This window comes from Triticum aestivum, chromosome 4B, assembly GCF_018294505.1.
Source record: "Triticum aestivum cultivar Chinese Spring chromosome 4B, IWGSC CS RefSeq v2.1, whole genome shotgun sequence".
Taxonomy (NCBI): Eukaryota; Viridiplantae; Streptophyta; class Magnoliopsida; order Poales; family Poaceae; genus Triticum; species Triticum aestivum.
Genome location: NC_057804.1, coordinates 494,681,337 through 494,696,883, shown reverse-complemented (window position 1 = coordinate 494,696,883; position 15,547 = coordinate 494,681,337). Strand labels below are relative to the sequence as shown.

Genomic DNA, 15,547 nt, shown 5'->3' with positions numbered 1-15,547 from the left:
CGGGGCGTCTTAGCCGAAGAAATCGATACCATGGTGTTACTTATACATGAAGGTTATTCTGCATTTCATCCCAAATTGGTATACAAAGCCTATAAGAAAGGTATGACTTTGCAGGAACGTTTCACTTTGGAAAGGCAAGATGAGGTTGGGTATTTAAGTGCCAGGCGCCCACTCATCAATGCTGGTGATTGGCCTTGTATGGCTGCCCCATCCCTTTCAGCAGATGCGCTACTTTTTAAAGCATTAGCTAATATCTTAATGCGGGAGTTTCTAGTGATAAGAAACAATCTCCCGTCTAGACTCAATTATTATAATGAAATGTTGGATTACCACGAGAGGTTCTGGGATGGTCAAAGTGGAGTAGAGAAAATAGTCTGCGTGGATTTGAGTCACAGTATCCGCTATGTTTCTACGGAACATCTATGGAATACATTAAAGTGTCTACACAATCTGGGAGTGATTTCCCACATCTTAAAGGAATTTCTATCTCTCCCGATATATAATGCCAACACTAACCTCCAAATTCATCATGACAATTGTATACCATTAATAGGTGAATTGAGTGACGTGCTCTTACATCTCTTTTTGCAGCATCAATTCAATAGGGAGGTCCTAGGCCGGTATGAAGGTGTTCTTTATACAAGATGGGACACCAATGTCCTTCTAGCTTCAACACGGTATGACCCATATCATCTTGACCGTCCACAAATTCTAGACATCTTAAGGCACGTAAATCTAAGTGGATTTATTTCCGTGATCGAACGTGGTGGCGGGGGCATGCACATGAACTCTGAGAAATCTCAGATATTCCTCAGTGCAGATGGTGATGTTAGTATCCCTCAACTAAGCAAAGGTGAGACTGACTATGATAGTGAATGATTCCGGGGAATTGGATAGAGTAACCTATTCATAATAATGATGAGTATCCCCGGGGGCATATCCTACTTTGTGAAGTAAGGTTCCAAGAAAGGGAGAGAAGAGATAGATGGATCTGAACCTGGAATCAAAGGGATCTGCGAAAGGCATTTTGAAGAATCTTACGTCCTTGAGAAAAGTAAAAAGATAGGAAAGGGAAGTAATGTCAAACCTAAAAAAGAATATGGCACGAGAGATTGAATATAGGGAGGAATGAATTGGGCATCAAGTAAACTAAGGCATCAAGGAAAGTAAGACTTGAGGATGGAAGGGAGGAAGGAACCAATAAGCCACCGTCAGTGTACCAATCATTGGGACAGGTGCCGTGTGTTCGGTCTACCTGCCTTTAGTACGACCCGGATGAAAAGATGTTGACTTTTCTTAAAGGTTAGGCCAAATGATTCTAAGCTTGAGGACCCATTCTATCTGGGCCTAAATGCTGGAGTTTCAGAATTCACTCTACTTCTTACTAACTTTCGCCGAATATATCCTATGTGCTTAACACATTGACGTTGGCGGCTAAGCTTTATTTCTAATGGTAAGCCGGGGATCTAATAGTCCACTTCACCCTATCAAACTTGACCTCGATATAGGTTGCTTTTTGATGACTAGTTAATAGAATAGACGGTATCTATTATTTTCTACCTCCTCTACCTAGAGACGGAAGACATCTCTCACTCGTACATATATGGATGGGTTTTCTACCTTAGAAAGGGATGAAACTGAGCAGCAAAGATTGCTAAAATAGCAAAGGGGATCCAGATTATTTCTGAACTCCAACTGAGTGATGCTATACTCGAATCTAATTCTGCTGCAGCTTGACAAGGACCTGTGAAAATGCTGATATCTCGAATCCCTATCTTATTAAAATGGGGTAGCTTTACTGAAGTACTGCAAGAAAAGTATGGAAAAAAGCATAGTCGGTACTTCTTAATGCGGTACGTAAGCTAGTTATCCTGACTAACAATCATGCCTTGCTTGGATTTAGGGATTAGGAATTCTTATTGGGAAAGAGATTGGATTGGCATTCAAGTAGGAGTAGATCCTATTGGTCCAAAGTAGGCATTCTTGTATCAATTAAAGTAGCTATCTTCATGAAATAAGCGCTAAGATTCTAGTTCAAAGATAGGAGCATTAAGCTCTAAATCCAGTCAGTCCAGCTGGAAGTTTCACTAACTACTTAGGGAACTAGGGACCAGACCAGAGTTATGATTGGTGTATTCCATTCCTACCGTAATTGAGACTTGCCCTCGCTCGCGGGTGATTCCTTATAGCTTGATCCATGTGATGGCTGTTCTCTGCAATGAACCACAACATGTCCATGGACTTCACAGAGAATTGAGTGAATGCACTAAAAACCAAGAAATGACATAGCGAGAACTGAGCAGCTCGAAAAGCTCGGACTTCGTATACAGAAAGTAGAACTAAAAGCAGATGAGTAGAGATTGAATCGAGCATAGAAATAAGAGAGTTTTGCTTAGCACTGTTCGGTTCGTCTTTCTTTACAAGTCAATCTATGCATAATTCTATTTCTTGCAGCGCTGAATCCACTTTTGAAATACAGATCAGGGGGCGGTATTCTTATTCCTTGGCTCGCCACTTATGAAACAAAACTAGATATTTCTTATTATTTTCTTAGGAGCTGAGCTCCGTATGCGGTTCGATTAAGATGCGACAAAACCTTACCCATTAGTCTTGGAGATGCCACGGATGGAGGGAGTCATCAGTCGCACAAGCTTATTGCTAAAGCCAAGACAGGACATAATAGCTTCTAAGTAATGCCATTGTACCCGCTTTCATTATGCCCAACTCAAAAACAATTTATCCCATACTTCTTCTTTTCTTGTTCCTTCGTATGAATAACAGGAATCCCGGTTCGGATGGTTGACCAACATTATGATTGTGTATGAACTAGGGCTTTGGCTCAACACCTGCTGTCTTTCTTGCCCATCCTTTTGTGGTATCGAAGCTGTTCATTGAGATCCATAGGTTCACGTTACAACCCACCAATAGTCGATTCCAGAGTGGAAGGCGAAAAAGATAGGACGGGGACCCTTCGGAAGAAGGTATATGCCCGTAGTATCTAGAAAATATTCATGGTTGCAAGAGCGAGGTTAGTCATCCTCACCATCACCATCAAATACCGGTACTGCTTTTTCTACAAGCTTGATTTACGAACTCGACCTTTCACAGGAAGGAAGTTCCGTATACCATCAACGGGTCAAACCGCTAGAGGGTCACATATATCTAAATACTAGTTCCGATCGTACCAGTACTTACTTCCGTGGAGATACGAGAAAGGGGGAGAAGATGCGATTATGTATCATAAATACTAAGGCCAGACAGACTAAAAGGGGCTTTTGGATACGAAGAAGGTTTTCACGTCTTGCTTTGGGTGGTATGCTTCCTCACTGTTGCTATTCTGCCCTTTCCCGGTAGTCAACCACCAACGAACGCAAGGAGATCTGGACCTGCATGTAATGTTTTTTTGCCAATACTCTAAAGCAGCTTCCTTACATCAACATGGGATTGCAAAAGGGAGGGAATTGAAAAAGGCGACTCCTCCTTAGTAGGAATAGTAGCTGAGGCTGCTTCAACTCATAACGAAGCTATTCCAGCACATAAGTCCGGGATGATCTGAGGTCGCTGGTCTCACATGGAAGAGATATGAGCCTCCGCTGGATAAACACCAGAACTGGTATCAGCTTCTTTTGTTCGTAACGAACAAGCAACAGAGAGGGCCTGGGTTTCTCTGAGGCTTTGACATAATTCCTTTTGACTCTATTAACGTTTATGCCTTCACACTCCAACGTTTATGCATCGACCCCATTTCCTTTTGATCATATTACGCTTGACTCGCTGCAAAACATTTCGCTTTCTGCGCCACGCTCGTACGTGGTTTACACTCCTAGCCTTTCATCTGACTTTGCCATCGGGCAATTGTTTGTTTTCAACTGGATTGGATTCTGAACCAAGAAAGATAGGCAACTTTCACTTGAAATAAAGGAGCTTCAGAACTCTTGTATTCCACCGAATAAGAATAAGAATAAGAATATGTAGCGACCAGACCTCAACCAGTCTGATCTCTGTGCTTAGTATTATCCCTGGATCAGTAATGCTGACACCACACAGTACTTGGAGGATTTATAACAGAGTAGCAACCACACACTTATTACATCGAATGTCTCAAAAGAGAACTTATTGAAATAAATACGGCTTAAGGCCATCTAAAAACGATAACAGCGGAAGGATTGGAAGATAAGCGAGTCCATCAACTCCAACGGCATCACTGAGTATAGAACCACATGATGAGATTCACATGATATCCAGGTACTAGATACTCAAAACGTCCATAACCGGGGACACGACTAACCATGATTAGTTTGTACACTCTGCACAGGTTTGCGCACTTTTCCCCACAAGACTCAATCGCCTCCATTTGATTCCTCGCACTACATGGTGTTTGAGAAACGGATGACCGAGACATAGTCTTTCGGAAGCACTAGCACCTTACATGTGGGTAGACCGGTACACCTACTTTCCCCTACATCTGCTAGTCTACCCGTAAGAGTTCCACGACTTAGTCAACTATGCCAGAGCCCATAATGGCTTGTGGCTGCACACGGATGTTTCTAGTTTGAATAATCTCATGATCCCTTTGAGCCTGGGTGGTGGTCCGAAGAAATACAGGCAAGTCCTGATAGAAACCAGGTGCCTCAATCCACTCAGATGTGTGTTTAAGTTGCCACCTTAAATAAACCATTGATTAACAATCTCACATCTGTCATGGATACACTCACCCAATCCACTTCTACTAGCATAGCATGGCATAAAAAGCAAACGTAGAAGTAACTCCCAGGGGTTTGAAAATAAAACAGGTAATAGGTACTACCTCATCTACTTCCCATCCCACAATTTAATTAGATCCTAATCATGCAATTGTTTGAGGATTGGTCTAATGCATAAAAACTGGGTATGAGAAAAGGTATGATCAAAGTGTTACTTGCCTTGTTGATGATCCGCAAAACCTAGAGACTCGAAGTAACAGGCGGCGCACTCTGGGTATTCTATCACAGACAAACAAACAAACAAACATACAATAAGTACTCATCTAATGCACTGGTAAAACTCGAATAAAAGATCCAACCAGATTGTTCAACTTAAGAACTCCGGTTTGCAAAAAGAACCGAATCAAACAAAGCAACGAAAGTCAAACGGCGAAAGAAAACAACTTTGTTTTACTAATCTGGATCTAAGTCAAATTTTACAGAAGCAAAAACTTGTTTAAGTTGATTATTTGGAAAGAAGGTTTCGAGACGAAACTCCAGGCGCTTGAATCGCCTGATTCCGATAAACGAGCGAAAAGTTATACTAAAACGAAAATCGGATCTGGAATCGCGATCAGAAAAATCGCGGATTAAATCCGAGAAAAAGAAAAACGACGAACAGGCTGACGAACGAACGTTCGTTGACTAAACAGATCTGACGAATATGTTCGTTAAAATGAACGAACGAGCGAACGCTCGCTATTTAACCGAACCGAAAAATAAAACAGATCTAAAAAAAATAAACCGAAAAAAAGAAAAAAAAATGAAGAAAAACCCGTTCGGTTTTTTTATATATAAAAAAACCGGCGACACGCGAATCGAGGCGGCGGTGAACCTCGGGCGGTGGGGTCGGCTGGCGGTGGCGGCGGCTCCGGCGAAGTCGGCGGCTCCGGCGGCGGCGGCTGGCGGCGGCGCGGCGCGGCGGCGTGGCGCGGCTGGCAGCTAGGGTTCCGACGAAGTGGGCTGGCGGCGGCTGCGGGCTGGCGGGGCGGGCGGCTGGGCCTGGGGGGCTCGGGGCGGCGCTATTTAAAGGCGCCCCCGGGCAGAGTCCCGCTCGGGCACGACCCGTAGGTCGGTTGCGTTTTTTTTAAATAATTCCGCACAGAAGAAAAATAAAAAGAAATACTAAACAGACTCCAAAAATCCCGAAATAAATTTTCCCCGGCTTCTAAAATCAAGCCGGACAAGATGAACATTTATTTGGGGCCTAAGTGCAATTTTGAAAAACACACATTTTTCCTAAATTCAAATAAAAGGCGAAAAACTTCCAAAATAAAACTTATTTGATTTTTTTATTAAATCTTCATTATTTCTTTATTTTGGGAAAGTCATTTTATTCCCTCTCTGAATATTTGGTAGTAGAAATAATTGAAGATAAAATAAATAAAATCAATGATCCTATTTTCAAAATTTGAGAAAAACTCAAATAAGAAAATAACGAAATCCCCAACTCTCTCCGAGGGTCCTTGAGTTGCATAGAATTTCTAGGATCGAGCCTAAGATGGAACAAAATATGATATGCAATGATGATCTATGTATAAAATTCCAAATTGAAAATTTGGGATGTTACAGAATAAGAGCAAGAAGGGGCTATCTTTGTGAAGGGACCGGCACCAGAAAGTAGATCATATGGCCTTTCTTTCACCAAAATCAAGTAAAGCCCCAGCCCAAGAAATGCAGCAAAGCAAGTCGTCTTTGGTTTGGAGCGAAATTCCCGGATGTATAGGCTTGATCGAGTGCCTTACCTAAAATCGACGATATAAAGTGGGCTCTTTAGCTTGCTCCGACAGAGGTCTCCTTCTCCCTTAGCAGCGAGACCAGTCCCCACCTCTTTTCAATCAATCTTTCATACCGTATGCCTTTTATATGCCTAAAACAAGTTCATGTCTCTCCTCTCTGAAGTCGGACCTTATTGAAAAGTAGTACGCTTTCTTTCGTGGTGTTCAGGATCCCATGCTTTGTAGTTCACGCATGGCTTTCTCTAACGAAGCTAATGCCGAATTAAAGACCTTAAACGGAAAGACACAGGAGGATGCGAAAAATGAAAAAAGAGAAGGAGCTTACAAACTTCTCTGAACCCGGTAGCCAGCGGAGCCCTTATTCATGGGTTAGGGACTAGCATTGAACACAGTTGGTGACAGCCGAAGAAAAAGTGAAAGGGCAAGTAAATAATCTAAACATGCGGGTAAGCAGCAAAAAAATAATAAAAGTAACGCGCCCTACCTGTTAGTAAAGTAAGGCCTTCCAGAGCCTATCTAACACAGACATACACGAGGATGAGGACATAGAAATAAATGGACGTCGATCCGGTACTGAAATTGCATAGCAAAAAATGCAATATGTTCATACTTGATGAAACGCACATCATCCAATTCATGATTTAAGAACAAGAGAACGAGATATTTATTTTTTTTACATCTGTAACTACATACTCACATTTCTTTTTTAATCTCATGACTTTTTATGCGATCGGAAAATGAATGAGATCAGAAAGATAGGCGGACGACTTGACCATAAGGTTGGATGTTTCCGTGAGTAGTAAGCAGCAAATCTCCCCTTTTTGGGGGAAAGCTGGTTAAACAAAACTAGGGATAGCTAGCAGGTATTTTCTAAAGGTTCAAAAAGAAGGTATTTCAAAAGGGCTTTGGCAAAGGAGGTTCACCTTGCCTTCTTCCCTTGTCCTCCGTTCATCGATATCCTATACTGGATACCTTTGCCTTTTCCGAGTGGAGGCAGTAGGCTATTCTCGTTCTTAGCTTTATACGCCGAAACATGCCATTGCGTAGGCTCGTAGGCGTAATTCGTATTCATATTTGTTATTGGCGTACGTAATTTCCTTACTACGTCTATCGCTCGTAGGAATATCTCTAAATAGGAATCGTAGTCCTCGTATGTACATCTTTCGTATTGTGATAAAGCACCTATGCCGCTAGAAATAGTAGCGCCTTAAAGAAGGCGTTCCAGGTTCTTTTTCCCCTGGTTTGTATCAGAGCTGACCACTGATAATAGGCAAAATGAAACATTTGGTGTGTTTTAATTCATTCTCAATCTTGTTTCCCCTTGCGCTCCGAGGGAAATAAAGGGGAAATCACTGATTCATTTGGAGCTGTTTTCTAACTGACTCATTGACATGAGAGATTGGATGCGATGCGCCAGTCACTCGTACTACAGCGGACAAAGGTCACCGGCAAACGACCGTTCCACAATGGAACCTGGCACTACTGTTTGCCCTAAGGGCCGACCCACCTTTTCAGAGAAACAGACACATGACATCACTATATTACGCATTTTCGAGATAAGAAAGTGGAGAATGCACTCTTCCCTTTTTTTACATTTTAAACTCATGTTCATGGTCTGTTTTATTCCCAATTGTTGCCCGTGTGAAAAGAAAGAAGAGAAATTGGGCCATGTTTCCCGAGAGAGACTGCCTTCTCTCAGGCCAGCAGTCTTATACTTATAGTCGACTGCTCTATGACGATCTGACCTCTTTCCTGGGCTCTGCTTGCTCGTCTACGCTCCGACCAATTCAGTCAAAATCGAAAAAACGATGTTTCCTTGAAAAAGTCTAAGAAATAGTAGTAGTAGTCAAAAAGTGCACTTTTTCCATATATTTCGATTTATAGGGATCCCTATCTTTATCTCTATCCACAGAGATACCTATCTATATAGAGAGAGATTTTTCTCAAAATTGATCTAGACTATCCTCTATCCGGATAGATATGTCCCTATGAGCGACTAGGCCGATCTTTTTTTATATGTTTTGGCCACGTCCGTTTCCGCTCCGAAGAGGAAGGTTTGGATCTTTCAATCTTATGTCGTGAGGGATGTGACCTATGTTAGGTCCATAAGATACCACAGCTTTTAGTGTTCTATGATTCACCTCCGAATAATGAGTAGGTAGTTCGATCCTTTTGATTCTTATCTTCCTAGTAAACGGGGATCCGGAGCAATAGGTCGAATTACTATATAAAGAAGACTTTTCTACAAAAGGACTTATTGTTCGAGTAGGAAGATTTCGGTTTTTCTCCTTCCCTCTTTTCAATAAGAAGAAGTATTTGAAATGAAACAAATTCCTCTTCATTCTGTTGTGCTCAGCGAAGGAACTGCCTAAGCATACTTTTGCGGATCCAAACTTCTTTGTTCTTTCAAAGTCTTCTTCTTGCATATAAGAACGCAACTTTTGCAATTCCTTGGATTTGAGTAGTAAGCGGCATCCCCTCTGAGTTGTGAGTAAGCGGAACCATTCTTTTTTTGTTCTTCTCCAGATTCTGGCCGGTAGGAATTTGCCTCTTCTTTTTCCAACTGATATGGCCGATAGGAATTTGCCTATGATTTTTCCAACTGATATGTCGATATAGAAAGATCTCCTTATTTCAAAACCGCGGGTTCTCGCGTCATTTTCTTTAAAAGATATTAGATCACCGTGGGAAACTTTCAAATGAGTAATGGTTACCAGTCCATTATTCAAACAAACCCTTCGATGACTTATCGGCTGCCTTGCTTGAGGAAGAGTGTCACTAAAATGGAGACGAACCGGAATCACGTCCGATCTTGTTTCTTGATTGAGTAAAAAAGGGATATATGAAGTTAGTTCTCTTCCTCTGTGCATCTCCCTTATGGGTAAATCCCCATAATAAAGAGACAACTTTCGTGTAGTTTGTGATTTGATGTTACTGTTTCGATTTTCTCTCCGAGAAAGATTTCTTTTAATGGATCTCCTCTTGTTCCTCAATCTTCGGAGAATACGGCGTTGGATTAGAGAAAGTTCTCTGTTCCGAACATTTCCTGGAAGTAGACGACACGTTTTAAATCTTAATGCTGGCATGGCATATTTCGTTGAATCAGTCTTTTTCGCCACATCGCGTATAAAGGGAATCGAACCCAACTCTTCCACGAACCCCCCACGAATGGCCCTCCCTTAATTCAATGAACTATGAGAATTCCTTTTTTCGTTTTTTTCTTTTCAGTTCTCATAAGTCCTTGATATACTAGCAGAAACTCAATACTTGACCGACTGCGTCACAGTGCTCAGGTAAAGTGGCAGTGGTTGAAAGCGAGCGGAAACGTCAGTGTTTTCTGTGCGTTACGATAGTAGTGGTGAAAGAAAATCCAATTCAAATATCTCAACGTAAAAGGAAAATCGTTTCACTTTGAAAGGAAAGCTAGCTATATGAGATCGAAATCACTCTATCTACGATATTCATTGCACCATGATTGAAGGACAATGAGGGGCAGGTTATATTCCCTTTCTTCTGATCGATTGAGCTCAAAGGCAAAAGGCACTAAAGATGTTTAAGATGTTTCATCAGAATTGCTATTGACATCGACTCGTCCGAGAGATTAGCAAGCACCTCAGGGTTGTGAGAAATCCATCCCCAAAACCCAGAATTGGATCTATTGTTTTCACTTTCTTTCCCAAACAATGTATCTGTTGATACCAGAATTGCTTATATTGCTCGCCCTAAGATGGAAAATGCGATAGAACCCACTTTACATACCTCCATAGGAGGAGATCCCTTAGAAGAGAGTGAAACAGGCAGTACAGCAATTCACAAGCCATAGAGAACGAAACTCGGAAGAAGATCTAGTTTCAAGTCAGCTAGGAAGACCTCTTTCTTAAATTAAAGGGAAGGGGTCCACATAAGCCCCAATTATTCCCTAGCTTGTTAATCCAACATATCAGTTGGCGTGTCTGAATAAGAAAGAGTTGGGCGATGGTTTTAGAAAACCCGAAACTAGCCATGCCCTAAAGAAAGTGAATTCCAATCTACGTGAATCACGAAAGAAGCAAAGCCGGTCAAAGAATCGATTATATGCCTTCTCTTTCCATAAGACCGATGGCCTTAGTAACGTAACGCACAGAAGGAATAGAAGACAGAGCGAGGGGATATGTCACGAGCAAAAGGGATGAACAACTACCCCTGTATACGTAGCTTTGTGTAACAGGGGGAACGACTGTTGAGTCAAAAAGCTGAGTGAGAAGGAAGCAAAGGATCGGTTGTGGCGGGATACGAAGTGCTCTGCTAAGCCAATACGAATGTTTACATACGAACCCACGCCAATACATACGAGTAGTAGGGGTATGGAAATTCTCATCAATTAAAGGTTAGGGCTCGGTTTCCGGTTGACTTTTCGAATCCTATCCTCTGTTTCTGGTTAAACCAATTAAATAGGAGTATCCACCCAACTTTCATATGCTGTTGTTCCTATACGCTAACGGGTTCATCTTTATAGGCAATGATTTCATTTGTATTCCAATTCGTACGTATACCCCATCGCTTTGTTTACCATCCCTATCGTCTCGAATAAGGTTTCCTAGCCTAGCCCATCTCGGTGTCAGCTACCGAAAGAGAAAATTGGTCTAAGGGCAGCATCTACTCGTTCATCGCTTGCCTCACATCGAAAGAGGCATGGCTTCTCTCTTCACTCACTCCCCTGTTTGCCAGCTTCAATAGCATGGAAGAAGGTGTTCAAAGAACATAGTTTCACATCTACATTTTCTCCATTTGATCTTGATCAATAATTCACTTATAGAAATAGAATAGAATAGAAATATCAAGAGAAACACTCTTCTTTCCGAAGATCCATTTCTAGTGGGACATCGTTCATAGGGAGCGCACATCCAATGCGCCCTCTACTCTTCACTCTTCACTCTTGTGCTCGATATCCTCTTCAACAAGGATTTGCGGCTCCAATCCCTTTATTTTTCCAAAGGTAAAAGATGGAACAGACCGAATCCAAGCCATATAATTGCTTGATGCTCAAGAGTGCTTAGTTGGAAAAGAGTTTTCTATGTCGTTCAAACTAATGCTCGATTTAGAATTCTATAACAAAAAAAAGAAACAATCAATTAATCTATCTCACCTATATTATGAAGCAGCTGCTAGGCCTGATAGCGAAGTGAGCTTTGTGACTTTTAGTAGGGTTGTATCGTCCGTCTTCAACATTCATCCATAAGACTTATTTATTCGATTCATTGTATCTCGAACAGAGGTAAGTCCAGCTTCCTCCTCTTTTCTTTCTTTTTGTTAGTGGCTTTCTCTTTTTAGAAGTCGAACTCTAGACTTGGCAAAAGTCCTATCCTTTCTTGTAGCAGAGCTACGTCCTAATTGATTGTATCATGCTCTTTCGGGTCGAGGCACCTCTAATGTAATCTTTGTCCAGAGGAAGGAGGACTTTCACAGAAAAACAAAAGCTGTATGCCAAAAAGAGCCAATGTGAATTTAGGTTCAAAAGGATCAATAGCACATGACGAAGTTCAAGTGTCTTCTCTTCAAGAGAATAGAGCATAATTGTAGGATTATATGGATATCAGTGCTTTTATTCAATTCCCGAGGCACTCTTCAACGATTGAGGAGATTCCCGAGGCAGTCTTAGTGCTATCGTCAGGGTCACCAGCCTACTGTACCCCTTATTCTGGCTTAGCCTTGCTTAAACAGAAGAGGCTTGGTTAGCATCCTTTCTATCAGGTGCTGTTCTTTGCTACCAACAATTCTTTAAGTACGCGGTGAAGTAAATAATAGTGCACTTGCTGACAGTAGAACCCCCAAGAAATCTCACAGTATAGGCCGATATCTTTGTGCAATGTCATTTACAAGCTATGCTCCAAAGTCTTGGCAAATAGGCTGAGAGAAGTACTGGATGAGATCATTTCCGAGGACTTATTAAATAGGGGTGCTTTTTCTACGAATATAATCAATTCCATAATGCTATCCGCTTTGACGAAGCAAATCAGATGACGGGCGATCTACGCCTCGAAAAGGAGAAGAAGTGGTTCTCGATACTGAGCAAAAAGTCACTTTCGATGCAGAAAGTAGGAAACCAAGGAAGCAGGCATTGGCAAAGAGTGAATCTTTATCCGATCCTATAATGGCTCAATCCGATCCAACAACGGTACTTCCAAAGGCTCCTCGGCTAAGAAAAATAATAGTTGTATTGGCAAGGCATGAAAGGGATTTTCTAATGCTATCCGAAGACGAATCGGAATACGGAACCGGAAGCCGTAGCCCAGAACCTTTAGCTTGAGCGGAAGGGGAGGAAACCGGCTATTCGAACTGGCGGGTGGGTGGATACCCTAGTGCTTATTGCTTTGTCGGAGCAGGGGCGGAGAGGGATTCATTAGTTTGACAACACAAGGGTGTCATGTGGAGAAAGAGAATGGAACTATTCTCCGGGTACTGGTACCGCTTAAGCCCAAGCAAGTGAAGAAATCCTGTAAGATGGACTTGATTTACTTTCCTTTCCAAGACCTATACCATATGGTTTGGTATACCACTATCACCTATCGAAATGAAACACTAACCTGCCCACGACCCCCTATACCGGATACCTTTGCTTTGAAACCAATGACTAGTAGAGGATTTCGAGGAACAACAGCAAAGGGAAGTAGGGATGGGCTTTCCTCGGATTAGTATTCGGATTTCGCTGGTCTTGCCAATGGTTGTTATTCAAAAGAAGGGTTCGCACCGGCAAAGAAGAATATATTTTCTAGTTGTAGCTTTCGAGGAGAAGAAGGATTGAATCAAAGGGACGAGCAAAGGCATGTTTGGAATTCCATAGAGGAATCCCCAAGCAAAGGCCAGGACGCTAACGCTAACGCTATTGATATTCCTAGCGCTTGTTTTCGTAGGATGCCGAGGACTCTTGCTTGAATACAACTAGAGAATTATCAAAAGAATACGACTAGCTCTTTACCGCGGGGATGCGTTGAGAGGAATCAATTGTTTAACCCGGTGACCGGATAGGAGCCGTGACTGTGTGGGTAGCATTATCAAAAGAAGGAAATTCGCAGCGCTCTAAATTTCTCTATTTTGATTCTTTTTTTAGGGATTGCGCCGTTACTGTACCTGCTTTCGCTATTGCTGTTCCGCTTTGCCGTTATCCGTCCCTTTGTTAGCATAATAGGAGGGTGCCTTTTTAGCGCAAGACGATGAAATAACAACCTAAGCTTATCGGCATTAGCAAATTGAGAAATCGAATAGATCCCCGGCCGTTGGATAGGAGCACTGCCGTTACCGTGCTTAGAATTGATGAAATTGGATTTCTTACAAAACCCAGGATCTTCCTATTCGTAGTTTTCTTACAAAACCCAGGATCTTCCTATTCGTAGGTGGTATACAACTACCCCTATCCCTATTGTTTTGATACATGGCGTATTGGCTTTTCGTTTTTCTAGCTAAAGATCCATCTTTCCTGGATTAGTGATTACTTCAATCCATACCCCTATGGAATAACAAAAAGCAAGGGCAGAGGGACCTGGATCCGGAACCATACAATAATTCGTAGGAACCCACACCGGATAGAGGGCCGTCCCTTCCTCTTAAGAGGTGTAATTCTGTTTGGGGATGACATTAGATAATCCGAATCGTAGTCCTCGCGGGAATGGTCGCAAAATGCGAAGGAGTTTTGTTGTCGAAGCTGGGGATCTAGATAGGTACCGATCTCGGTGGGGATTTTCCTATTTTTTCTATGGAATTTGTTTCATTCCTTTCATGCATAGATGAACCTTCTAAGCTTTTGAAGTACCTTTGCCCTGGAGGATTGTCCCGTGATTGAGGGATTTCTCTACAACTATTGCGATTAAAGACATATGCAAATCCGAAACAGGGAAGTACGAAACTAAAGGGACTTTCTCTCGATGAACTCCCTAGTTCCTATGTTTGCTTTGAGGCAGTGCTAATTGCTAATGTGTGAACTATCACTATAGAAAAATAGATTGGAATCACTTCTAACATCAAAGATAGGAAAATCTGGCCTATTGGGTGCCGATCCACTCGATCCTATGCTATGCATTTGTGACAAATAGAGGTAAGATCATGAATACAAGATGGCGATGAGTCATGCCAAGTTTGGGGAGTGTTGCTCATACCCTCATTGCATGTTTTCAAATTGGGCATACTGCCTGTGATTTACTATTGAAAAACAAGTCGACAGGAGAACCCGAGTGCAACCAGATAAGAGTTCGCTTTCGAAAGACGACAATGGCAAGTCTCAATCAACTGTCATTAGATCAATAGTAAACAGGAGATTGCTTTGCGTATCACGGATCGAGCACACAATAGAATGCTCGAACTACACTCTCCTAGCAAAAGGTAGGGCAAGTGAGTTCTACACGATATTCGATAATGAAAACAAAAGAAGCGTTGAGAGTCAGCTCCCCAACGCTCATGAGAAGACACTATAGCCATAGACTCTATAGGTCCGATATAGTTTACATCGGTAGTTGTTGAGAGTGAGCTCCCTACAACTACGTTTATACCTTAAGTTCAACGGGGGTGCCAATGCTGTCCCAAGACCAGATCACAGTAGGTAGCTGCTTTAAAGAGGTTGGGAGACAGAGTGGTGAACAATCTTCTTCTTGTTTTCTCCGACCTAGAGCACTCTTTTTTTCAATCGTATGAAGAAACTCCGTGAAAAACCCAGCTATCACTCCTATGAGACGGCTAACTCCCAACTCCCGATACATTCTTTAGAGTCGACCAAAGGACTCGTTGGTTTGGACATAGTTTCTTTGTTCCTGTGTTTCTATTTTGCTCTCCCCCTTTTTTCACTTAGTTTAGTTGGAATGGAAAGAGAACTTCCTTCAGTTTTTCTTTTTTGTTGTTGCCTGGTTCGGTCTCTCCGAGTGGAATAAGTGGGTCCTTCTTCTTTTTCCTGACTGATGAAGGTCGAAACTGAAGATCGAATCAAGCGGAGTCTGGATTCCTATGTTCGTACCAACTCAAATGATTGATGAATTGGATCTTGAGTATGCTCACTTCGCTACTCAGCAAGGGTGAAAGAATGACAAAGAGATTGACATCACA

General features: G+C 42.1%; 1 pseudogene; it reads right to left on the bottom strand.

Annotated features, from left to right (window-relative positions):
- Positions 1–8,121: 8,121 nt before the first annotated feature.
- Positions 8,122–11,132, bottom strand: LOC123092905 (ribosomal protein S4, mitochondrial-like; annotated as a pseudogene).
- Between the last annotated feature and the right edge of the window lie 4,415 nt (positions 11,133–15,547).